The following is a 27,023-nucleotide window of genomic DNA, read 5'->3' on the forward strand; positions in this document are numbered from 1 at the left end:
CTTTCCCAGTCAGAAAGCTCTCAAAATACTCCTCCCAGGTCCCAGGGGCCAGAAGCGCTTTATTCATCCTGTGGAAATGATAGTAAGACACCAGGTTGTCCTTGGGGTTTCTTGCCACATAGATTATCTGCGGGGAGAGGGGGGAGAGAAATAGCCCGTGAGGCCGCTGCGCGCTGGTTAGTGTCCACAAGCTCCGTCTGTCCATCCATCCATCCATCCGTCCGTCTGTCCGTCTTTCGGATGAGGATCCCGGATGTGGGTGTTGGGAGGTGAAAGGCTCAGAGCCGCGTGCACGCGGTTGTTGGGAAGGAGTGAAGGGTTTTCCTTTAATAAGTGAAGAGCTTTCCGAGGAAGTAGATTGAAGACCAGAGTGTCACTCAGAACTCCTGTTGCTCTTTACCTGACAGTTTTTCACCAGGAAAGACGGAGGCAGCAGTTAGAAGGGAAGGTGTGTTTTCAGGGTCCGTGGTGAGGGCATCGCATTAGCTTGTTCCAAGCCTGTAAAATGATTCTAATCATTTCCCACTATTGTTCGCTGTGCTTCACAATATGCTGCTTTCACTTCACCACCTGAGGGCCAACTGGACAATGTCAGGCAGCTCTGTGGTCTGACCCACGAGGATGTGTCCAACCGACGAATTAATGTTCTGGCTTGAACAATGTCTAACCATAACAAACAGCAAACCAAATAAATAAGAACCCAAATCCCAACCTGTTGACCAGAAAATCACTTAGGCTCCTCCTTGTGGAGTACAATTAATGTCTAATTAGAGGATCAACATTTAACTTCCTTCCATATGAACAGTGACTCCATTAGAAGAGATGGCTGGAGAACAGCATGGGCCAGATACAGTTTTTTAAAAAGACAGTCACAAGTATATTGATATACTTGTGTGAATGTCTAGAGTTTTGGGAGGCTATTTGATAGTCAGCATTCTGAGTCTGCATTTAGGAGTATAATCAAGTGAAGTTATTCCACACTCACCCGATCCTATGGACGGGATTAACCATTCGATGAAAGGAAAACTCATGTGAGTAGGTGCTCGTTGAGTTGGGTCAACATCACCTTCATTTTGTATTAAGTCCACCATCTCCTGAGTCCACATGGTCCCTTGTTCCACAGGGAGGTAGAAATGAGGAGACCATTAGGATACTGTATCCTTAAAGATGGCCAAGTGTTTGTTAGACATCTGTGTGCATTGTGAAGCCAGGTTTGTGATGGAATTAAGAAAACGTCATTCTTTATACCTTGTTTTACCATAGTATGATTTTTATGAAAAAGCTCCAATGTGAAGTAGACTTATGTGCAGTTCATTGTTTCCTGCCACAGCTATTCACTGGGCTGCTGTCCTGTTGACTGAGCTGCACTGTTCCTTAGTGTTATAATATGTTATGGTCATAAGAAAGCCCCTCTAAGGTGTGGAAATAATTAATGTGTGAAATGTTAGCTGTGTGAAGACCCCAATACTCTGTAACTTCCAAAATGTGGTGAATGCCCCACTATCTTCATGTGAATGTCCTAAGCCCTTAAAGTGTAAACACCCTGCTCCTAGCATAAGACACACCGTCTGGCCCACACTGATAAGACACAAGTTGTTTACTACTGGCTATATAAGCACCATATTTTTCTTCAGTGAACGTTTCCTGCCTGATGAGAGGTGGACTCCACATGAGACTCCGTGGACTTTCACTCCGTGAGACGAGCCCCTGACTGATTGCTGTGCTGTATGAGCCTGACCCAACTGTGGCCACCTGTCTGTCTCCATCTTCGTCGTCCGTCTTTCGGTGTGCATTGCCTGGTGGCCTTTGCTGGAGCCTAGGACCCACTAGGAATAAGTAAATAAACCCTGTGTGATTGCATACTAATTCTGTCTTGTGTGTTCATGTGTTCTGGTTTGGCTCAACTGTCTAGGTTTGAAGTACCAGGGATAGGCCGTTATTGTTGACCCCTGGTCATCTGCATATGTCCCACTAAATCTAGACAGATAACTAATTAATTGGGGCATAATTGGGATAATTGGCGTAGCCAGCAGGATTCCAAAACAAATTTCTCTGCAGCGCAGGCGGATAATTATTTAAAATTGTCAAAAACACTCAAGTTACCAATGAGATCAAAGAAGAAATTAAAAACATCCTGGAAACTAATGACAATGAAAACACAACAATCCAAAACCTACGGGACACAATGAAAGCAGTCCTCAGAGGGAAGTTTATAGCTCTACAGGCCTACCTCAAAAAACAAGAAAAAATGGTAGTAAATCATCTAACTCTACAACTCAAAGAATTAGAAAGAGAGCAACAAGAAAAGCCCAGAGTGAGCAGAAGGAAGGAGATAATAAAGATCAGAGCAGAAATAAATGACCTAGAGACCAAAAAAACAACACATAAGATCAATGAAACCAAGAGCTGGTTCTTTGAAAGGATAAACAAGTTTGATGAACCTCTAGCCAGGCTCACCAAGAAGCAAAGAGAGAGGACCCAAATAAACAAAATCAGAAATGATAGAGGTGAAATAACAACAGACCCCACAGAAATACAAATTATTGTTAAAAAATATTATGAACAACTCTACTCCAACAAACTAGACAACCTGGAGGAAATGGACATATTCCTAGAAAAATACAACCTTCCAAAACTCAATCAGGAAGAATCTAAAAATCTCAATAGACCAATAGCTATGGAAGAAATTGAAGCAGTCATCAAAAAGCTTCCAGCAAACAAAAGCCCAGGGCCAGACTGCTTCACAGGGGAGTTTTACCAAACATTCAAGGAAGAACTAAAACCTATCCTCCTCAGACTATTCCAAAAAATTCAAGAGGAAGGAACACTTCCAAGCTCATTCTATGAAGCCAGCATCACCCTAACACCAAAACCAGATAAAGACAACACAATGAAAGAGAATTACAGGCCAATATCCCTCATGAACATAGATGCCAAAATCCTCAACAAAATCCTAGCAAATCGGATCCAGCAGTACATCAGAAAGATCATACACTATGACCAAGTAGGATTTACCCCAGGGGTGCAAGGATGGTACAATATCCGCAAATCAATAAACGTGATACATCACATAAACAAATTGAGAGAAAAAGACCACATAGTCATTTCAATTGATGCAGAAAAAACATTTGACAAAATCCAACACCCATTTTTGATAAAAACTCTCAGCAACGTGGGAATAGAAGGATCATACCTCAACATAATAAAAGCCATAGATGACAAGCCTACAGCCAACATCATACTCAATGGGCAAAAACTAAAACCATTTCCCTTAAGAACAGGAACAAGACAGGAATGCCCACTCTCACCATTCCTGTTTGACATAGTACTGGAAGTACTAGCCATTGCAATTAGACAAGAAGAAGAAATAAAAGGCATCCAAATTGAAAAAGAAGAAATAAAACTGTCCTTATTCTCAGATGACATGATATTGTACATAGAAAACCCAAAAGACTCCATCAAAAAACTATTAGACTTAATAAATGAATTCAGCAATGTAGCAGGATACAAAATTAATGCCAAGAAATGTATGGCATTTCTATACACCAATAGTGAATTACAGAAAGAGAGACTAAAAAAGCAATCCCATTTACCATATCATCAAAAAAATTAAGATACCTAGGAATAAACTTAACTAAGGAGGTAACAGACTTATATGCGGAAAACTACAGGACATTGAAAAAAGAGATAGAGGAACACATAAACAGATGGAAGAACATACCATGTTCATGGATTGGTAGAATCAACATCATCAAAATGTCCATACTACCCAAAGCAATCTATAAATTCAACGCACTACCCATTAAAATACCAATGGGCATATTTCACAGACCTAGAATGAACTCTCCAAAAATTCATCTGGAATAAAAAAAGACCCCGAATAGCTACAGCGATCTTGAGAAAGAAGAACAAAGTAGGTGGGATCTCAATACCAGATATCAAACTGTATTACAAAGCCACTGTTTTCAAAACTGCCTGGTACTGGCACAAGAACAGACATATAGATCAATGGAATAGAATAGAGAACCCAGAAATCGACCAGAACCAATATGCTCAATTAATATTTGACAAAGGAGACAAGAACATACAATGGAGTCAAGACAGTCTCTTCAATAAATGGTGTTGGGAAAATTGGACAGATACATGCAAAAAGATGAAACTAGACCACCAACTTACACCATACACAAAAATAAACTCAAAATGAATAAAGGACTTAAATGTAAGATGGGAAACCATAAAAATATTAGAGGAATCCAAACGCAACAAAATCTCATACATACGCCGAAGCAATTTCTTCACTGATACAGCTCCTAGGGCATTGGAAACTAAAGATAAAACAAATAAGACTACATCAAAATAAAAAGCTTCTACACAGCAAAAGAAACCATCAACAAAACAACAAGAAAGTCCACTGCATTGGAGAACGTATTTGCCAATGTTATCACCGATAAGGGTTTAATCTCCAACATATATAGGGCACTCACACAACTTAACAAAAGGAAGATAAACAGCCCAATCAAAAAATGGGCAAAGGACCTAAATAGACATTTTTCAAAAGAGGACATTCAGAAAGGCAAGAGACATATGAAAACATGCTCAAAGTCACTAATCATCGGAGAAATGCAAATCAAAACAACAATGAGGTACCATCTCACACCTGTCAGAATGGCTATCATCAACACATCAACAAACAACAAGTGCTGGAGAAGACGTGGAGAAAAGGGAACACTCGTGTACTGCTGGTGGGAATGCAGACTGGTGCAGCCACTGTGGAAGACAATATGGAATTTCCTCAAAAAGTTAAAAATGGAACTCCCAGTGATTTGACCCAGTGATCCCACTTCTAGGAATATATCCCAAGAAACCAGAAACACCAATCAGAAAGGCTATATGTACCCCTATGTTCATAGCAGCACAATTTACCATAGCGAAGATCTAGAAACAGCCCAAGTGCCCATCAGCAGATGAATGGATTAGAAAACTGTGGTACATCTACACAATGGAATACTATGCTGCTGTAAAAAAAGAAGGAACTCTTACCCATTTGCAACAGCATGGATGGAACTGGAGAGCATTATGCTTAGTGAAATAAGCCAGGCAATGAAAGAAAAATACCACATGATCTCACTCATTCATGGATAATAAAGACCATTATAAACTGATGAACAAAAATAGATACAGAGGCAGAGCAGCATCGAACAGACTGTCAAACTACAGCGGGAAGGTTGGGGAGGGTTGGGGGGTGGAAGCGGGGGTAAGAGATCAACCGAAGGACTTAGTATGCATACATATAAGCATAACCAATGGACACAAGACACTGGGGGGTAGGGGAGGCAGGGGGAATGTCAAGCAGGGAAAAAAAAGGAGACATATGTAATAATCTTTGTAATACTTTAAGCAATAAAACAAAATTAAAAGAAATAAATAAAATAAAGGGCCAGATGGTTGAGAACCACTGCTCAAAAAAACAAAACAACAACAACAAAAAGACACTCAAGTTTCAGTCAGAGTATTAAGGAAACAGCCACCGAGTTTAAAGGGGATTAATCTGGCACCAACTGAAAGCGAACTAGTCTCTAAGGACACGGGTCAGTGGTCGTCCACCACCAGGGCCTGCCCAGGAGAGTCTGACTCCCGACTGGCTGAGGCCTGAGGGTCGCAGCAGCCTCTCTGTCCTAGTGGAGCCGAGTTGGCGGATTACAGCAACCAACCTGTTCCCAATCCGGAGACTCGACACCGGAGCGTAACCGGGTTCAGTCCAAAATCAAAACTCCCCTTCAAATTAAGAGATTTAAATTAAAGGAAACTGAAAGTAAAAGGAAAATGAATTTTTTTTGAAGAATAAATTTACAGCAGAGCAGAACTTATGAACAGAATTTTGAAGAAACTAGTTAAAACTCTCCCTAATTTTCTAAGAAAACTAACAACGCTCCATCTAGAAACCACGTACTGCAATAGGAACACACCGCATACACAAGGATTCTGTCGGTTTGGTGGGTACGCACCAAGACTCCGCCTCACTCAACACCATGCAGAAGGTTAAAGACTTCTTCAACAAGCTTTCAAAAGAAACAACCCTGCCGAGCCTAACATACCATCAGAAAGCAAATGGAGACGGTAGAGGACGCCCTGAGGGCCAAATATAAAATCCAGACAGCCCCTGGCCTCAGCAAAAACATAGTAGATCCTAACAATCTGAGTCCAATAATACAGTGGTTCTCAACCTGTGGGTCGCGACCCCTTTGGCCTTTGAACGACTTTCACAGGGGTTGCCTAAGACCATCCTGCATATCAGATATTTACATTATGATTCATAACAGTAGCAAAATTACAGTTATGAAGTAGCAACAAAAATAATTTTATGGTTGGGGGTCACAACTTGAGGAATTGTATTTAAAGGGCCAGAAGGTTGAGAACCACTGCAATAATAGAAAGAAGGCCACAGGAGGTAGTAAGAATATTACTACAGACAATCCATCACCTGCAGGAGGACACTGACAAGGGAAGATCACTAGCACAGAAGGTCGTTGCAAAATACTCCAGCAAGCCAGTAGTAGTAAAAAAGAAGGTAATCAGATTGGAAAATGAAGCAATCAGTAGAATGCACCTCCTTTTCAAGGCAGGAATTAGCAGAACTCAGAAAACGATTGATTAAAGGAGAATTAACGGACATAGTATGAACTTGGAGGCGACACATCTATGTTAAGTGCAGATGAACTCACAGTAGTAATAGATGCAATACAATTAGCCAAATTAAAAACAGCACTAAAGGAAATTGCAGAACAACATTCAAATACAGTAAGATCATTATGGAGCTGGATAGGAGATGTGTGGAGAAGAGCATTCCCAGCAGTGGACCTGTCTTCAGGACAGTTGTCAGAACATTGGGGTCTCTTACACAATTACAGACCCAGTTAAGGAAATGGGTGATTCTAACAAGCCTCTCTAAACCACCATGGGAAAATTCAGAGGTAGAAGGGATAGTCAAGGTACTAATAAGAAACGCCCAGATGGCTACAAAATGCAGCCTCAGAACCTTATCGCAGGGTCCAGCACTGCAGAGGATTTTAAAAAGAAAATCCAACTGCACCAAGACCTGTTAGCAGAAAAGAAATTCGCCTTCACAGCAGAGGAATCAAAGAAATATTCATTCCCCATGCAACAGTATAGGGGACCTCCAAAGCCCTTACAAACACGCCAAACCAATCAAAACAGGCAGAATGACCAGTACAGACAAGGACAAGCTAATTACTGGAGAAGGAACAATTCATTCTTCAAGAACAATAATCCATTCAGAAGTAATAATAACAACTCAGTCAGAGACAATAGTAATCCATTTAGAAATAATAATCTATTCAGGAATAATCAATCCACCCAGCCACAAAACCCATTCAGACAAAATGACCCTTTTGGGAACAATAACTTATTTAGAAATCGAAACTTTAAACGAAATCCCAACCCCTTCCAAAATGGACAAGGCACTAACCCCTTTAAACAAAACTCAAATCAAATCAGGGAAACTGGTAGGGCTCCCACCGACCACAGCAAGTTCAGCAGTAGGGGGCACAAACAAATTTACCCACCCCTACCCTTTGGAACCCTCCCCAACATAAATATTACAGAAACATTTCTCATGGAACATGACAATAGACCATACATAACACTACAAGTATCACTACATGGAAGTCATTTTCAAAACCACTCATTTTTAGTAGATACAGGAACACAAGTCTCTTTACTAAAAGGCACAGTAACACACAACAAAGTAGTCACAGAAGGAGTAATGGGCAATGTAATCTGAACAGCACCCACTCCTGGACGCATATAAAGGAAAGAAAATCCCAGCAACCTTTTTGATAGCACCAGAAATTCAAAACATTATAGGTATGGACTTAATCCCACAACTCTTTAGTCACATCATACATAAACCTACATTACATAACATACAGACATTCTTAACAGCACTACAAATACCTCCATTAACATTACCAGAACCAAATACACATTCATTCACACCTCAAAGCCCTCTAAAAGGAGGACATGATGATGGAACCAAAGCACTTAAAAAACTTCTGGAAGAGGCTAAAATAGAACCAGGCAGGTCACACATTTATAACAGCTCAATCTGGCCTGTAAAAAAGCCTAACGGCACCTACAGGATCACAATAGACTATCGCAACCTGAATAAGGCCTCACCAAAGAGAGATGGCTGCCTGCCTGACGCACAAGATGTAATCAATATGACCCAAAAAGCCGACCCAAAACGCATGGCAGCAATTGACCTATCAGACATGTTTTCCGCCATCCCAATAGCTAAGGAATCCAGACCTATTACCACATCTACATGGCAAGGTAAGCAATCGCAATTCAAAAGACTTCCACAAGGATACAAAAATTCACCTACAGTTGCACACAATTTACTTGCCAATAACATCGACCCCACCAAATGTAAATCTACAATTATACAATACATAGACGACATCCTACTCTATAACAATGACAAGGATACCCTTCAAACTGACTTAGACGCACTAGTATCTCATTTGAGATCACTAGGCTGGATAATTAATCCTGACAAAATCCAGCCCCCAGACACCAAAACAACATTTTTAGGCATCCACTGGAGTTCTGCAGGCGGAAACATACTGAACAAAGTAATAGAGAAATTGCTAAACCTAAAAGGCCCAACCAACAAAAAAGAAACACAACAATTAATGGGACTTTTCATGTACTGGAGACAACACATACCATATCTGGCAGACATTGCAAAACCCATATACAAAGTCACCAGGAAAGCAGTATCTTTCATATGAACCCAAGAACAGGAACAAGCATTTAAACAATTAAAGGATTACATACACCACTTTCAATCCCTACAAAGTATCAGACCAGGAGACAAAATAATACTAGGCATTAGTTTCATGGCAGAACATGAAACTAGCTGGGGACTAGACAAAAGAGGAACAGAAGACGAAAAACTAATGCCTGTAGGATTCTGGACTCAGAGATTCCCTAACTCTTACCACAAATTCTCTCATTTTCAGAAACTAACCTGGACACTCTATGTGGCATTTTGCACATGGAGCCCCTGACTGGACTTAACCCAATAACCGTGCACAGCACATTGCCCCTTAAGGCATGGCTCAAAATGTCAGCTGAAGAATTGGCAGGTTCCCAAATGGATGAAAAGGTTCTCTCGGGGAAGTGGTACATTAACACACGAGAAACCTCTGGCTCCAGTGAACCAGCCCTCCTCACCAAGGAGGTCAACAAACTTGAGGTGGAACCACCTACCCGTGCCAACAAGTTTGTAAGACCACCCAATCCGATCAGTGTGAAAGGGCCACAATATAGCCCTGAACTTAACAACGCCTGGTTTACAGACAGATCAGTTTCTGTAACCGGTGACCCGTGCGAATGGAGAGCAGCAGCCTTCAATCCAGCGACATCACAAGTGCTAACGACGACTAGTAGGTCCAAATCTGCTTAACATGCTGAACTCATAGCTACATATTTAGCCTTTAAGGACTCAATTGACAATCATAAGCTCAAAATTTACGTCTTTTCCGACTCATGGGCAGTCTGTAAAGGAATCACTGAATGGTAAAAAGGCTGGTTAATTAATCGCAAACCTTTATGGTCACAAGACTATTGGATAAAACTCTACGGCCTCTCCAAGCAAATTAAAATATACATGACACGAGAAACCAAAATGGCGGCATAGGTAAACACCAGAAATTGCTGCCTCCCACAACAACTTCAAAAGTACAACGAAAAGACAAAACGGACATCATCCAGAACTACAGGAAGGCTGGCTGAGTGGAAATTCTACAACTAGAAGGAAAGAGAAAAGCATACCGAGACTCAGAGGAGCTGCGGAGGTGGAGTGCAGAGGTACGGAGGCTTGAGCGCTCGGAAAGGGGCTGGCACCTGAGGATGCTGCTGTCTTTTTTAATCGGGAGGGAGTCTCAAGCTCCCGACTGCTCTGAACTCTAGTTGCGGGAAGTCTCTGGGGACCCAGACTCATACGGGGAGAAACTGGACTGTCTGGCAAAGGCAGAACTCTGAACTCAAGGGCTGCTTTCTCTCAAAGGTGCTTGCAGCGATTACCAGGACACTGAGACGTGGGGCCCCTTAGGGCAGGGCTGAGGATCAGCCATAGCTGCTTGCCCTGCCCTGCTGATTCCCTGAGACCCCACCCGACCCAGGCTGCAGCAGAGGCTTTTGCATAGGAATGCCCTGGCCCTTCGCAATCTGAAAATTACCTAACAAATTGCAACTGGGCCAGACAGACCCAGAAATTCCAAGAGAAGTCCCCAGGCCCCACAGCGGCTTACATTGCTTCACAGCTGGGCCTCATCTGGGCACCTCCAAACCCCAAGAAAGAAAGGGGAATCTGCAGATTTCTTTGTAGCTCCTGCTGGGTAGCCTCAGGAAGAGGCTAAATTAGCAACTCCTTAGATCCAAGACCCAGTGTACCCAGTGGTCAGAGTGGGACCATCCAGATTACAACTCCTCAGATCCATAAGGGACACACTCAGGGGGCAGACTCAGTGAGCACCAAAGCCCCACTGAAGCAAGTCTTGCCCCAGAAGGGTGTCTTCAGCACAGAAGTTCTCCCACTGCAGACACAGCTGATTCTCACAGCCAATTGGCCTGGAGGTCAATTCCTCTCAGTGATACCTACAACAATCAAGGCTTAACTACACAAGACTGTGCACAAAGCCCACAAAGGGGTGCACCAAGAGTGTCCACCTCAGGTAATTGGAGAGGCTGAGCCACTGGGCCCTATAGGACACCTAGTGCACAAAGCCACTCAGGGAAACATAAAAAATGTGGAGACAAAGGAAACAGGTCACAAATGACAGAAATGGAGGAAAGCAAACTACTGGATATAGAGTTCAAAACCACGGTTATAAGGTTTTTCAAGAATTTTCTGGAAACTGCTGACAAATTTAGTGAGACCCTGGAGGATATGAAAAAAGACCAACTAGAAATTAAGCATACACTGACTGAAATAAAGAATAATATACAGAGATCCAACAGCAGACAAGAGGATCCCAAGAATCAAGTCAAAGATTTAAAATACCCAACCGGAAAAGCAAAAACAAAAAAGAATCCAGGAGAACCAAGATGGCGGCATAGGTAAACACCAAGACTGCCGCCGCAAACAACCACTTCAAAAATACAACTAAAAGACGGAACAGACATCACCCAGAACCACAGGAAAGCTGGCTGAGGAGAGACTCTTCAACTAGAAGGAAAGACAACAGCAAACCGAGGCTCAGAGGAGGCGCAGTGTGGAAAATACAAAGGTACCGAGGTGCGCGCGCAAAGCGGGCTGGTGGCTGAGGGCGCCGTTGTCGTTTTCAGTCGGGAGGGAGTCTCAGACTCTGAGCTCCAGATCCGGGCGAATCTCTAGGGACTCAGACTCAGACGGGAGAAGCGGGATTGTCCGGCATCAGTTGGAATCTGAGGACAGCTTTCTCTCCGAGGTTTGCAGCGGCTGCCGGGGTTCTGAGAAGCAGAGCCTCTGGGAAGGGACTGAGAGCAGCCATAACTGCTCCCTCCACCCGCCCTGTTGATCCCGCCCCGCCCAAGCCCTGCACAGAGCCATTTGCCGGATTGCCTCAGGCAAAGGCTAGATTAGCACCTCCCCAGAGGACAGAAGTTTTCCACACAGCTGATTCTCACAGCCAGTCAGCCTGGTGGTCAAATCCCTCAGTATTAACTAAAAAAATCAAGGCTTAACTAGAACAAGACTGCGCACAAAGACCACAAGGGGGTGCACCAAGAAAGCATAAAAAATGCGGAGACAAAAAAACATGACAGAAATGGAGGATATGGAGCTAAAAAACGCAATTTTGAGGGCTTGCAATAAACTTGTGGAGAGCCTCACAAAAAATAATGAGACCCTCGATGCTACGATAAAGAAACTAGAAATTAAGCATACAAGGACTGAAATAAAGAATATTATACCCAATAGCAGACCAGAGGAGTGCAAGAATCAAGCCAAAGATTTGAAATTCGAAGAAGCAAAAAACACCCAACCGGAAAAGCAAAATGAAAAAAGAATCCGAAAATACGAAGATAGTGTAAGGAGCCTCTGGGACAGCTTCAAGCGCACTAATGTCAGAATTATTGGGGTGCCAGAAGATGAGAGACAGCAAGATATTGAAAACCTATTTGAAGAAATAATGGCAGAAAACTTCCCCCATCTGGTGAAAGAAATGGACTTACAGGTCCAAGAAGCGCAGAGAACCCCAAACAAAAGGAATCCAAAGAGGACCACACCAAGACACATCATAATTAAAATGCCAAGAGCAAAAGACAAAGAGAGAATCTTAAAAGCAGCAAGAGAAAGAGACTCAATTACAAACAAGGGAATACCCATACGACTGTCAGCTGATTTCTCAACAGAAACTTTGCTGGCCAGAAGGGAATGGCAAGAAATATTCAAAGTGCTGAATACCAAGAACCTACAACCAAGAGTACTTTATCCAGCAAAGCTATCATTCAGAATTGAAGGTCAGATAAAGAGCTTCACAGATAAGGAAAAGCTAAAGGAGTTCATCACCACCAAACCAGCATTATATGAAATGCTGAAAGGTATCCTTTAAGAAGAGGAAGAAGAAAAAGGTAAAGATACAAATTGTGTACAACAAACATGCATCTATCAACAAGTGAATCTAAGAATCAAGTGAATAAATAATCTGATGTACAGAATGAACTGGTGATTATAATGAATCAGGGACATAGAAAGGGAATGGGCAGACTATTCTTGGGCGGGGGGGGAAGGGGAATGGGAGATGCGGGAAGAGACTGGACAAAAATCGTGCACCTATGGATGAGGACAGTGGGTGAGGAATGAAGGCGGAGGGTGGGGCGGGAACTGGGAGGAGGGGAGTTATGGGGGGGGGGAGGAACAAATGTAATCTGAACAATAAAGATTTAATTTTAAAAAAAAGAAAAGAAAAAAGAATCCAAAAATATGAAGATAGTGTAAGGAGCCTCTGGGACTTCAAGTGTACCAACATCTGAATTATAGGGGTGCCAGAAGAAGAAAGAGGGCAAGATATTGAAAACCTATTTGAAGAAATAATGACAGAAAACTTCCTCTACCTGGTGAAAGAAATAGACTTACAGGTCCAGGAAGTGCAGAGAACCCCAAACAAAAGGAATCCAAAGAGGACCACACCAAGACACATCATAATTAAAATGCCAAGAGCAGCCGAAACCGGTTTGGCTCAGTGGATAGAGCGTCGACCTGCGGACTGAAAGGTCCCAGGTTCGATTCCGGTCAAGGGCATGTACCTGGGTTGCGGGCACATCCCCAGTAGGAGATGTGCAGGAGGCAGCTGATCGATGTTTCTCTCTCATCGATGTTTCTAACTCTCTATCTCTCTCCCTTCCTCTCTGTAAAAAATCAATAAAATATATTTAAAAAAAATAAATAAATAAAATAAAATAAAATGCCAAGAGCAAAAGACAAAGGGAGAATCTTAAAAGCAGCAAGAGAAAGAAAGTCAGTTACCTACAAGGGAGTACCCATATGACTGTCAGCTGATTTCTCAACAGAAACTATGCAGGCCAGAAGAGAGTGGCAAGAAATATTCAAAGTGATGAATAGCAAGAACCCACAACCAAGATTACTTTATCCAGCAAAGCTATCATTCAGAATTGAAGGTCAGATAAAGAGCTTCACAGATAAGAAAAAGCTAAAGGAGTTCATCACCCCAAACCAGCATTATATGAAATGCTGAAAGGTATCCTTTAAGAAGAGGAAGAAGAAAAAGGTAAAGATAAAAATTATGTACAGCAAATACATATCTATCAACAAGTGAATCTAAAAATCAAGTGAATAAAAAATCTGATGAACAGAGTAAACTGGTGAATATAATAGAACCAGGGGCATGGAAAGGGAGTGGACTGATAATTCTTGGGGGGAAAGGGGTGTGGGGGTGCAGGAAGAGACTGGACAAAAATCATACACCTATGGATGAGGACAGTGGGAGGGTTAAGGGCAGAGGGTGGGGTGGGACCTGGGTGGAGGAGAGCTATGGGGGGAAAAAAGAGGAACAACTGTAATAATCTGAACAATAAAGATTTAATTTAAAAAAAAAGAAAAAGGAAAATGAATCTAAGGCATAAAGACTTATGATAAAATGAACACCTATGAACTCACCTCCCAGTTTATTGTTAGGTTTAATGTAAGGTTTAATCTGAGATTTAAGATTTAATCTGACCAAAGCCAATAAATTGACCAAGACAAGCAGGGTAAGAGCAAAATATCGCGTTTATTGGAAGCTCTCGGGCAAGGTCCCACGGTCTGGGGGTGCAGGCCGGGGGAGTCACACCCGCTATGCCTGGCAGAGCTTTTTTATGCTGCTGTTGGACCAATCAGGTTTATCTGAGGTAGCTTGTGGAGGGTGATTGATGAGCGGGAAGTTGGTACAGCTGCACCCTGGCCATCTTGAGAAGTCTCCGGTGGTTATTTATTGGCCATCAGCACAACAGGATGCTCTGGTGGGTCCCAGGATGGCAGCTATTGTCCAGCAGGATGTGGCTCGGCAGTTCTGGGTTGTTTTGTTCAACTCAGCTGGTGGGATCAGGAAAGACCCTATTTTCCCAGCCCCAGACCTTACATTTATGATGGGCAACAGGACTATCCCTTAAATCCCCCCCCCCACCCCTCTCAGAGATAACCCCCATTGAGAGCTTTTTGTTTATTATTCCTTTGTATTTCTTCATAGATTTATCACCTAGGCTTTGTCCCAAAAACATCTTGAACAATTTTGCATGGTTTTTTTTTCTCGTAATATAAAAGGAATCATTTTCATGCATTCTTTTACAAGGCACTTTTTTTTGTTCAGCATTATATTTCTGAGACTCACTTGTGTGGTTCTGTGTAACTGGTATTAATTAATCCATTTAGCTATTGATTAGCATCTGGGTTATTTCTATTTATTTTGCTATTAGAAATAATGCTGCTAGGAGCTCTTTTGTATATTTCCCTAAGTACACCTATGCAACGATTTTTCCAGGGTGTATTTCTTGGTGTGGAATTGCTGGTTCATTGGATATACCTTCAAAGTTATTAAATAATGGTAAACTGAATTTGGTTTCTAAAGAGAATTATACCAGTTTACATTGTCACCAGAAATACATTGGTGTTCTATACCCTTTGCTAATCATTGCTATTACAATATTGTTTTTGATTGCCAGTCTGGTTGGTATAAAATGTTTTCTCATGGGGTTTACATGTTCATTTGTTCAATTACTAGCAAAGCATAGCATATTTTCATGTTTATTGGCCATGTTTTTGCCCATTGGGTGGGTGGCCCTTTGCCTATTATATGTGATGCATGTATCTTCTTCCAAATGTCTTTGACTCCCTTTGTGTATCTTTCAATAAACATTCTTTAAGTTTAAAATAAAATAAAATATACAATGATGCATGTCAACGCTCACGCCACAGACAAAACACCCACATGCTCCACAACCCAATAGCAGATACATTAGCAGAAGGCATCACACCTGAAGACAACATCACTATCGTGGACAAATCAAAATCATTAGCAATTAATCTAAAATTAGTAAGAAATGAAAATAATGACTAGTCCATCACCCTTCTTCCTAAACTTAAATTTAGGAAAGAAAATGGCAAATACAAATTGCTCCCATCTACGTCAGAACTCACCTTTGCACCACAATCTATACAACAGATACGTACAACATTAGGATACCTCAAACATTCTTCTCTTGCCCCTTGGTTCCTTAAGATGCAGGGGTCCTCAAACTTTTTAAACAGGGGTCCAGTTCACTGTCCCTCAGATTGTTGGAGGGCCGGACTATAATTTAAAAAAAACTATGAACAAATTCCTATGCACACTGCACATATCTTATTTTGAAGTAAAAAAACAAAACGGGAACAAATACAGTATTTGTATTGCATGTGGCCCGTGGGCTGTAGTTTGAGGACCCCTGCTAAGAGGAACCTAAAGGCACCCATTAAACTCATCAAGCAAGCAATCAATTCCTGTGAACAATGCAAAGGCACTCACACGTTTAAATCTCTTATAACACCCAGACTGACTAATGCATTTGTGCCTAAGACTTGATTAGGCTTGCCTAATCAAGCCTTACAAATTGATTTTATTGGACCACTTCAGGTACCCTTTGCAGACAAATATGCATGCACTATTGTTGATACAGCAACTGGAATACTTTATGCTTATGCCTCAAGACATCCAAATGCAAAAACCACTATTCAAGCACTCTCAACATGGTTCTCATTCTATGGACCACTGCAAATCTTTCAATCAGACCAAGGCACACACTTCACAGCATCATCAGTCCAACAAGAAGCACAAGACTTAGCCATCGATTGGAATTTCCACCTGCCTTATAACCCACAAGCAGCTGGACACATAGACACAATGGCCTCCTCAAACACAAACGGCAAACACTACTCATGGACAGGTCATTCAAGACACTACAAGAATTACTAGACAAAGCATGTCTACAACTAAACTCCACACCTAAGGCAAATAGACTTTCCCCAATAGAAGAATTACTCCAACCACACATCTACACTAATAAAAGAGAAACATGGTAATTAGCGTACGACCGCTACCTTTCCCATTGGCTAATCAGTGAGTATATGCAAATTAACTGTCAGCCAAGATGGCGGCCGGAAGCCAGGCAGCTGGAAGCGAACATGAGGCTTGCTTGCTCCAGTGACTGCAGACTCCAACGTTCCCCGCCTGACTTGCCGGCCTCTGAGTTGCAACTCTAAGCAACTATGTACTATGTTGCAAATAAGAAGCTAAACAAAACCCCAGAAACCAGCTTTCAGCCTGCCGGGATCTCAGAGCTGAAGTTATACATTGTTTCGATTATAGAACGGCAAACAAACCAGATAGGAAGCCTCAGAGCTAGAGCCAGAGCTAAAGCTGGCCCAGAATAAAATAAAAAAAGAGAAAAAAAAGGAGTGGTTGGGAGCTTCAGTCAACAACCGCCAGCCTGAAAGCAGCCCTCAGCCCCTCACCCAGACTGGCCAGGCACCCCAGTGGGGACCCCCACCCTGAAGGGTGTGTGACCAGCTGCAAACAGCCATCATCCCCTCATCCAGGCTGGCACCCCAGTGGGGACCCCCACCCTGATCCAGGACACCCTTCAGGGCAAACCAGCTGGCCTCCAGGCCTCTATCCTATATAGTAAAAGGGTAATATGCCTCCCAGCACCGGGATCAGCGGAGCCTCGAGGCCTCCTGGCACCGGATCAGTGTGACAGGGGGCAGCGCCCAAACCCCCTGATCGCCATGCAGCTCTGTGTGTGACAGGGGACGGGGCCACAACCTCCCTATCTACCCTGCTCTGTGTGTGACAGGGTAGAGCCATAACCTCCCCATCGGCCCTGCCCTGAGTGTGACAGTGGCGGCGCCCCAACCCCCTGATTGGCCCTGCTCTGTGCGTGACAGGGGGTGGCGCCGCAACCTCCTCATCGACCCTGCCTTGAGTGTGACAGGGGGCGTTGCCCCAACCCCCTAATCGGCCCCACCCTGAGCGTGACTGAGGGTGGCATCGCAACCTCCCAATCCGCTCTGCTCTGTGCATGACAGGGGGTGGCGCCCCAACTCCCCAATCAGCCCTGCTCTGAGCCTGACCAGGGGCTGCACCTAGGGATTGGGCCTGCCCTCTACCACCCAGGAGCAGGCCTAAGCCAGCAGGTCGTTATCTCCTGAGGGGTCCCAGACTGCAAGAGGGCACAGGCCGGGCTGAGGGACACCCCCCCCAGTGCACAAATTTTTGTGCACCGGGCCTCTAGTTGTAAATAATTCCATTGCAGATCATGAACCACCCCTCAATATCACCAAAAAATTACCCTATAAAATCTTAACCAAATCCGCTAAGGCTGGCTCCTTATCCCCACAGGAAATAATCGCCCACTCTGGATCATCGCTCTTCTGGACTGTAAACAGTCTAGGACACCTACAACAAACCAAACTACAGAACTCTACCCTCTGGCATGACCCAACTGCTCACCCAAAAGCTTCTATATTGATCTCTACACACTTCTCTCACTCCCCTTCTCAATCCTTCCCACACTAGTTCTAGTGTTGACTCTCAAATGCCTCCTTAACAATGTGCTTAAGGACTGTCTGCATCTCCCTCTTTGGATTCCTCCTCCTTATAGCACTCTTAGCAACCCCACTGACACTCCATTGGATGTGGTGTGGTGTCCGTATCTTTCATGTGACAATACCACCACCACCGAGCCCGCCATCACCGTCCACGCGACCCTAGAGACCTTAAAAAACCCCTGCTCCGCTCTTTATAACTATACCCTCTGCATCCTAAACAAATAGTACCCCTCTCTTTTTCAGTGATCAGGCACTGGAAACCCGGAACAACTAGATGAATTTCTAGAAGAAATCTCAGCAGTCCCAGTACCCCCACAATCCACACCAAACCAATCCCCCACTTACCCTACTGTTCTCTCTACCCCACTTCCAATTAACCCTCCTTCAGAACGAGCCCCATACCCAACAATTCCTCCTTACCCTGGTATTGCTCTTGACAATTATCGCATACGACTTCACCCCCTGATATGTAATGATTCTTGGTACTGCTGGATACCCAACTCTTATTCTGAAAACCCAGCAAACCTACAGACTAGCCTCACAGGCCCAGTGAGACAAAGTCTCCATAACCTGCTGGATGATATTCAAGCATTTTTTAAAATATATTTTATTGATTTTTTTACAGAGAGGAAGGGAGAGAGATAGAGAGTTAGAAACATCAATGAGAGAGAAACATCGATCAGCTGCCTCCTGCACACCCCCTACTGGGGATGTGCCCACAACCCAGGTACATGCCCTTGACCGGAATCGAACCTGGGACCTTTCAGTCCGCAGGCCGACGCTCTATCCACTGAGCCAAACTGGTTTCGGCAGATATTCAAGCATTTGCTGAATATCTCCCAGAGCAAATTACTATTAATTACCTCCACCTCTTACAGCACTACACTCGCTTGGTGGAGGCAGCCATCTACTCTCCTAATAGAGACCCAGATCCTATCCCAACTACTCTCATTAGCAACCTCCTTCATTGCTTCTTATGCTCCACTATCAATCCCCACCATTTCCCCTCACGCTGCCAATATGGGAATGCATACCCAGTATCACTCAGGAAGAAATCACCATGCACTTTAGCACAAGACATCATTCAGGATTTAGAACAGGGAGACATGCAATTAGATATTTTCTGTTACCGCTAGTCTTTATGCTCTCCCTTATTACTGCCACCTCTGCTAATGCTACCACTACTATTGATACCTCCAATGCCTCAACCCATACTTCTATAATCACTACTTCTATCTCGAACCCTACCACTGCTCCCTCTACTACCACAACAACAATCCCTTCACTTATCTTTCTTACACATCCTACCCATATACCTAAACTGAAAAAAATCGGGAAAACACTATGTGTACCCAACTGTACACATAGTGACAAATAATACTTCCTTATTCTCATACTCTATAGGACACTTTGATTTTAATACCTCGATCTACTACCATAGCACCTATAAACTCTGCCCTGCATACCTTCCTGCACACTCTTGCCAAACCCTTGCACTAAATTCTGAGCAAACGACTCTTAGAGCTCATTACTACACCCAACTGAAAAACTGCACACCACTTCAATGGTTTCAAGATGCACTCACCACTAGATCAATATCAATCATAGACACACAGCATTGTGAACCATCAACTACAACATATAAAACCATTAACAAATCCTCTTATTCTCAACCCATCCAAAACATAGATCCCTTTGTTACTCATGTATACAAAGAGCAAATCTCAATGTCATTCCCTTTATGGAAAGACTAATGCATTTCTGGTACATGGGTGAAGAGGGAGACAATTTTGAGGATTATGAGAATTTGGGTTATGATGAATACACAAATGACACAATTACAACATCTACACCTACAACAACACCTACAGGAATACCTATCTTTAACAGACATCCATTCTTTTCACCACCTACTAAACCCAACTCTCCCACTAGGATTCAATGAAATGGAACATTTTAATATGACTCATATAATCACAGAAAACAGTATTACATATTATCAATACTACCTCATAGGCTTTCCTAACTTTCCAATCTTCGGCAACTTCTGCATTGACTCATGTCACCAACACTTATATCACCTCTTACAACACCACTAGAGGACGTCATAACCCCTCAGGAATTTTTAATCTCAGACTAAAATTTCTGGCCATACATATTCCACAAGTTCTTACAGATCTCATTACACCACTTGTATTTAAAAATTTCAACAATCCTTTACTCCAAATTAATAACAATCTTAAACTTGGTAAAATAGCTCGCATATGCTTCATTGCATTTATCCCGAATGACACCCAGTCCAACATAGAAAATTTCTTTAAACAGAAAAAAATGATGACTCTGATTTAGTTCTTGGAGCATACATTGAACTTCTTACGGTTCTCAATTGCTTCAATGCCATGGAGAAAGTCTCTCCTCAAGTCTTATGGCTTCTCCAGGCACACACTGTCAGACAACACGAATCCGTTAAATGGAAAGTATCCCAACCCGAATTTTGGGGATTTTGGAAAACAAACTTCACAACACCACATTTCCCAGGAGTCATATCCAACACACACACATTACTTGAAGACAAACCTGTTTACTCCTTTAATGGATCTCACCTCTGTAACACTACAGCAACCAGACACAGAGCATACATTCTTGCAAATCTCACTAACATACCCCTATCTCCCAACTTTCATGCAACATACCCTAAACTCCCCATTGTGAAACTTCCTAATATAACACACAGCAATATCTACAATACCCTCAGAAACACTCTCTACTACACCCTTGATGGAGACCCTTACACATGGGCAAATGTTTCATGGTCGAAAGGAAACTACAAATTCCCAGTCTTCCTACTTAAAAGGACTACGCCCATGTATAGCCTTACAGGTGGCTGTGTCTCTCACCTCCAATTCGTGGGATTCAAACTACCCTACCTACTCCAGACACATCAAACCTATGCTTCTTCCTTCAATTCTCTTCACACAAATCCATATTCTTATGGCCCATTCCCTATTACCTCCTGGACTAACTTTTCTATTCCTTTCAAATTCACTACTGGCAATAGCGTAGACACTGCCAATTCACCCAGCGACTCCACCACATACATTTATCAATACCCTAAAACTGTAATCAGACCTAATATCATCTCTAATCCTGACCTAAGACACCATTCATGTTTAAATATTCAGGACGACCTTGTAAACCTTACATATAACATCTCATATGGTCTGAAACCTATTGCATGGTTCTACAATTTTGGAGCAAACATTAATCCAACAAACACACACAGACTTTCAGGAACCCTATCACAAAGATACCAACAATACATGCTCCACTATATGGATGGTGCATGGAACAAATTATACCTACACTCTTACTCACCCATTACAAACCACACTGTATTACACACAACTCTCTTTTGCGGATTGCTTTACAAAAAACCCTCTTCAACCTTGCGTTATTCATAGAGGATGTTATAACAGCACAGTATGCCTTAGAACATACCACTACCAACCACTATTCTCTTATGGCATCACCAACCCTCAACCTTCTACATCTCCACCACCACCAATTATAACCCAAACAAACAACCCAATGAGAATTATCTACAGACCTATAATCCACTCTACAACTATTATTTTTACAAAACAAGATTTTCTAGTAACTACTATCATTCCCCAATGCGCACCCCTCAGAAATAAACTCCAAGTTAACCTTCCATCACTGCCATCTATTGGACAAACCAACCGCAGACACTTGCTTCAACTTGGACTCGCTGTTGCAGCTCTTTCTCTCACGGTCTCTTTAGCTAACACTGTCAAAATTGCCGAAATATCTTTAGACCTACAAAAATACACCAAACTTCAAAACTCTAGATATAATGAACGCTTACACCTTATATCTAGAAATTTCCACTCAGCCTATGAATTAGCAATCCAAACCCAACAGCAACTGAAACTACTCTCAGCCGGAGCAAAAACCATGGATGACAACATCCGCCAGCTTCACGTAGACCTTCAGGATCTCAATACCAGGTTCTCAGACTTCCAACTACTTTATTCCTGCCAACAAACCCAAAACTTCCTCACTGTGCTCTTAAAGACATTCATACCCTATGCTTCTGGGACATGGCTTCAACCCAACCTGGAGTGATTCAACCGCTATGGTTGATTTCTCTAAACCTGTTGGCTGCGATTTATTCTCTTGCCAACTAACTATTCTTCCTACAATAGGTGGCGAACACCTGGTCGGATATTCTGCCCTAAATCTCCCTGCACTCTTACCTGACGGTACGTGGGCTAAACCCGATTCTGACCTACTTTATGCTGAACCTTACTTCTCCCCCCGAAACTCCCTTGTTGAATTCACACCTAATATCTACATTGCTGCCAACCCACTTCAACTGTCCCTCTTCTCAGTCCCCATGAACCCCCATACCCCAGAACCCCTTATATATAACTTCGGCCATTTTTATTTCCTTACCTGCTTTGTGAATATTACATATTATGATTATACCTCTAATTCTGACCTTCCTCTTGATTCTTCTAATAACTGCACCCTTCTTTCTCACCCTATGAATATTATATATCTTAATGACACCCAATATTCCTCCTTTATTGAAAGAACTTCCCTATATTTTCATCCCTCTGTACCTATCCAATTCTCTATCTCCCTGAAGCATTACACCAACCCATTTCCATTAATAACACCATTTCTAAGTTAAAAGAACTCCAGAAACACTCTGATGACACCATCAAGAAACTTGGAGCAACATTGAAAGCCATCGACCACCTACTCCTGACACCCAACAGCATGACCCTCAACACAGCTGCAGACCTGGCCGACCTTGACAAACACTGCGACTTCAGGACCACCATCGCTTCTCTCTGGAGGACTGTACCTTGCACCCCACACTGGAATCTCTTTAACCCCCTCTATTACATCCAAAAAGGATGGAACTCTGTCACCTCTACTTGGCAAACAGCTAAAACCATTTTATTTGTCTTAGCCATTATCTACCTCCTCTCCTTCTTCATTAGATTCCTACGCTGCAGAAAAAATAAAATTAATTTTTGGCTCCCTGTGGTCCCCCTCCCCATATGTCCCTCGGGGACCACCAGGTGGAATGTTATAATAATGTTATGGTCATAAGGAAACCCCTCTAATGTGTGGAAATAATTACTGTGTGAAATGTTTGCTGTGTGAAGACCCCAATACTCTGTAACTTCCAAAATGTGGTGAATGCCCCACTATCTTGATGTGAATGCCCTAAGCCCTTAAAGTGTAAACACCCTGCTCCTAGCATAAGGCACACCGTCTGGCCCACACGGATAAGACACAAGTTGTTTACTACTGGCTGTATAAGAGCAGATTTTCTTCAGTGGACATCTCCTGCCTGATGAGAGGCGGACTCCACGTCACTCTGTGAGACGAGCCCCTGATTGACTGCTGTGCTGTGTGAGCCTGACCCAACTGCGGCCGCCCGTCTGTCTCTGTCTTCATCGTCCGTCTTTCGGTGCGCATCGCCGGGCGCATTTGCTGGAGCCTAGGACCCACTAGGAATAGTTGTGATTGCATACTAATTCTGTCTGTGTGTTCATGTGTTCCGGCTCGGCTCAACTGTCTAGGTTTGAAGTACCAGGGGATAGGCCGTTATTGCTGACCCCTGGTCACCTGCGTATGTCCCACTAAATCTAGACAGATCATTAATTAATTGGGGCATAACTGGGACACTTAGGAAGAACAGCTCTCCGCTCCTGACCTGCAGATTTGAGGGCTGCTGAGCAGGTCAGCAGTGCAGAACCACAGCTCCCCTACTCGTCCCCAAATCAGCCTGGGTCCCTTTCCTGCTCACCCACACAGAGCGGCTTTGTACCAGGCCCACAGGAAGGCCTGCCTGGGGAACGAATCAGTCACCAAGTCTAGAGCCCTTTTGTTCTTTGCTGTTTTATTCACGCCCTTCTGAGGAAGTAAAACGAAATGTGCGTTGCTGGAAGAATTAATCGCTTAAAACTTGTAGGTCATTTTAGTTTCAGTTTCCACGGCGATTTGCTGTGGCCTCACTCTGCCCAGCCAGCAGCCTCCTCTGAAACCCGGTCATCTCTTTATTTCACTATTAAGGCATTTCCCGCCCCCTCCCCTGCTCCCTGCCCGCCCCACCTGCTTCAGGGTAGGTGCAGATGAGCAGGTCCTCGGGCCTGGCCTGAAAGTCCCAGATCTGGTCCCAGCTGTCGCAGGTGGGCGTGGGTTGCAGGATTCCCTTCACATAGTCCACAGTCATGCGCTCTGTCCCATCCCATTTCAGCTCCATTCTGCTCAAGGCCATTGGTGTCGGGAGTCGAGTGCTATTCCCACAGACTGCGGGCTCTCAGTCAGCACAGAGCTGTGGTCGGACACCCTACAGGCAGCCTCTGACCGCAGCCTCCTGGGAGCCTGCGCGGGGCAGGGAAAAGCCGCTACCTGGTGGCCCCGCCCTGAGCCGGCCTGTGGTTTGGGACTTCGCACTCAGGCGCTTCCTGGCCTCGGCCCTCCCCCGACTGCGGCACCCCGGCCCCGCCAATCCGAGCGCTGGGGTCCTCCCCCGACTGCGGCACCCCGGGCCCCGCCGATCCGGAGCGACACCCCGGGCCTCGCCAATCCGAGCGCTGGGTGCTGCTGGCCCTGCCCTCGGCATCAATGCAACAAGGGTCAGGGCCAGCTCTCACGTGTCACCTGTGCTCATGGGATAAGGCGCAGGCGCTTCAGCTGTCTCTCCTGGGAGGTCTACGCCGAGTGCAGGGGTGACAGATGGCAGCAGCGAGCCACTTCCTGGCGGCCGGAGGGCAGGCCTGTGGCTGTGACCCACGAGGTCCCGGATGGGACCCTCCCGGCCCAGAAACCGACAGGCTCCGCTCTGGGTTTAAAGAATAAAACAAACTGGCTCATGAGAGGAGGTTCCTTCCTGCTGGAGTGTGTAGTGTTCCTACCAACAGGCGTCTCTTCACGGCTCTTAAACAGGTTGTCTCAAAAGCAAAGGGAGTGACAGGGGGGGTTGCGTTAGGACTCGCCCCACCTGCTTCCTCCTTGGGGCTCACTCCAGAGGCGGCTGTGGGCTCGTTTCCGGAGCAGCCTGGCTCCTGAGAGCCGCTTTCCTCCTCCCTCGGGGCCCCCTCCTCCTGGCTGACCAGCTCTCCATAGGCCGGTTCCTCTCCATTGTCCCTTCAAATGCTAAGTGCGATTGGTCACCAGCCAACTTCCCTGTCGTTCTGTGATACAAGAGAACAGACATCGCTCTGCTCCTGTTTCTCTTCCTGGCACAGAGCTCCTAACCTTTGGAAGTGCCTGTGGTTGGAGCGCCCTTGCTTATTCATGAGGAGTCCCTTCCCACCACACCTGGGCAGATGCTAATGAGGGGCCAGGGGGCCCTGGGATAGTCTCCCAGCGGAGCGGGCTGGCCACACCCGGAAGAAGCGCATGGCTAGAGGGTGGGAACTTTTTCAGGCCCATCCCCAACCTGCAGGGAGGGGAGACTGGCTAAGGCCCCAAGAAAGCTCTGGCCACTGAAGCTTCAGTGGGTGGTGAGCACGTGATGTTCTGGGGGGGTGACAGGCCCAGATGCCATGGGAAAGGGCCTGGACCCTCTCTGCCCCTCTCCTCAGCCCTGGAACTATGCACCTCTCCCACTAGATGGCTGGAGAGAGAGCAGCTGGGTGAGGCTGGTTAGGTTCTCTCCTGGGCTTTGAAGCAAAAATACAGAAAGAAGTTGTCAGTCTGTTGTGAGAATGGCCCCTAAAGCTACTAGTGAGAAGGCGGAAAACAGGCAGGAAGGTTCTCTTAGTGCCTGTGTGTGGCCTCTGAGAGTTCCATCCCAGACAACAGCAACACAAACCAGGCAGACATGGCCCCGCCCGTTTCACTGGGGGTTAGAGCATCGGCTGCAGGCCGAGGGGTCGGGTTCAGCTCCAGCCAAGGGCACTTACCTCCATTGCAGGCTCGATCCTCGGCCGGTCAGGGCAAGTGCAGGAGGCAACCAATCGAAGTGTCTCTCATGTCAGTGTTTCCCTCTGTCTCTCACCTGCCTTCCACCCTCTAAAAATCAAGGGCAGAAAATATCCTTGGGTGAGGATTTCCCAAAATATAAAAGAATTAGGGGAAAAAGCAAGACAAAAATGAACCTAAAAGCTTTACTTCTCTCAATGGACTGGAATTCCTTTGTTCAAAAGTTAGTGAAAACGATTTCTCTTTTTGCCTTGACTCCTGGGCCCAGCCTGGGTTCTGACCAACCCTGAGGACTTCTCATTAGCCGTCCTTTGGGTGTAGGGATCCGTTGCTATACATGGTGCCTTTGAAACTTTTACTGAATCACAATAATATGGTACCAGCTCCTCGCATGTGGACCGTGAACTCCCTATGGAGCTGTGCGTCCTGGGAAGTGAGTGCAGGTACCGCGCTGGGGGCTGTGTCCACAGGAGACGGGAGTGACTCTCCCGAGCGGAGGGAGGGCTGAGTGGGAGACCTGAGGAGGAGGACAATGGTCGGTTTCCTGCAGGTGAGAGGGCCTCCTGCAATCCGCGGTGATCACGGTCAGCTCAGGGTTCAGGCAGCGCATGGTGGAAAGGTGAGGGCGTCCACCTTTGTGATCTCGGGCGACACAACGTGAGCCGCCAAGCTGGTCTGCCCCCCAACCTGACCCCCCAACCCGACCCCTGTCTCAGAGCTCCCACCTCCTGCACAAGCTTTGCTGTGGGTGGAATTAGGACCCAGGCAGCTTGGAGCGTCCCTCCCGTTTCTTTTCCTGTTTACTCATGAACTTTTCCTTCTCTGTTGGCAGGTTTTTCTTACCTTTTGTTTCTCTGGAAACGCCTAGTCTTGGCAGGTGCGATGCGGCCCAAGCCCTGGGGGTGCT

The 27,023-nt window shown here is 44.6% G+C and overlaps 1 pseudogene; it reads right to left on the reverse strand.

The window, feature by feature from the left end:
- The window catches only part of LOC139000925 (sulfotransferase 1C4-like), a 31,450-nt pseudogene extending 6,844 nt beyond the window's left edge, over positions 1-24,606 (reverse strand).
- Positions 24,607-27,023: the final 2,417 nt, after the last annotated feature.

Source organism: Myotis yumanensis, unplaced genomic scaffold, assembly GCF_028538775.1.
Source record: "Myotis yumanensis isolate MYYU_CA2020_CCGP unplaced genomic scaffold, mMyoYum1.0.hap1 SCAF_43, whole genome shotgun sequence".
NCBI classification, from domain to species: Eukaryota; Metazoa; Chordata; class Mammalia; order Chiroptera; family Vespertilionidae; genus Myotis; species Myotis yumanensis.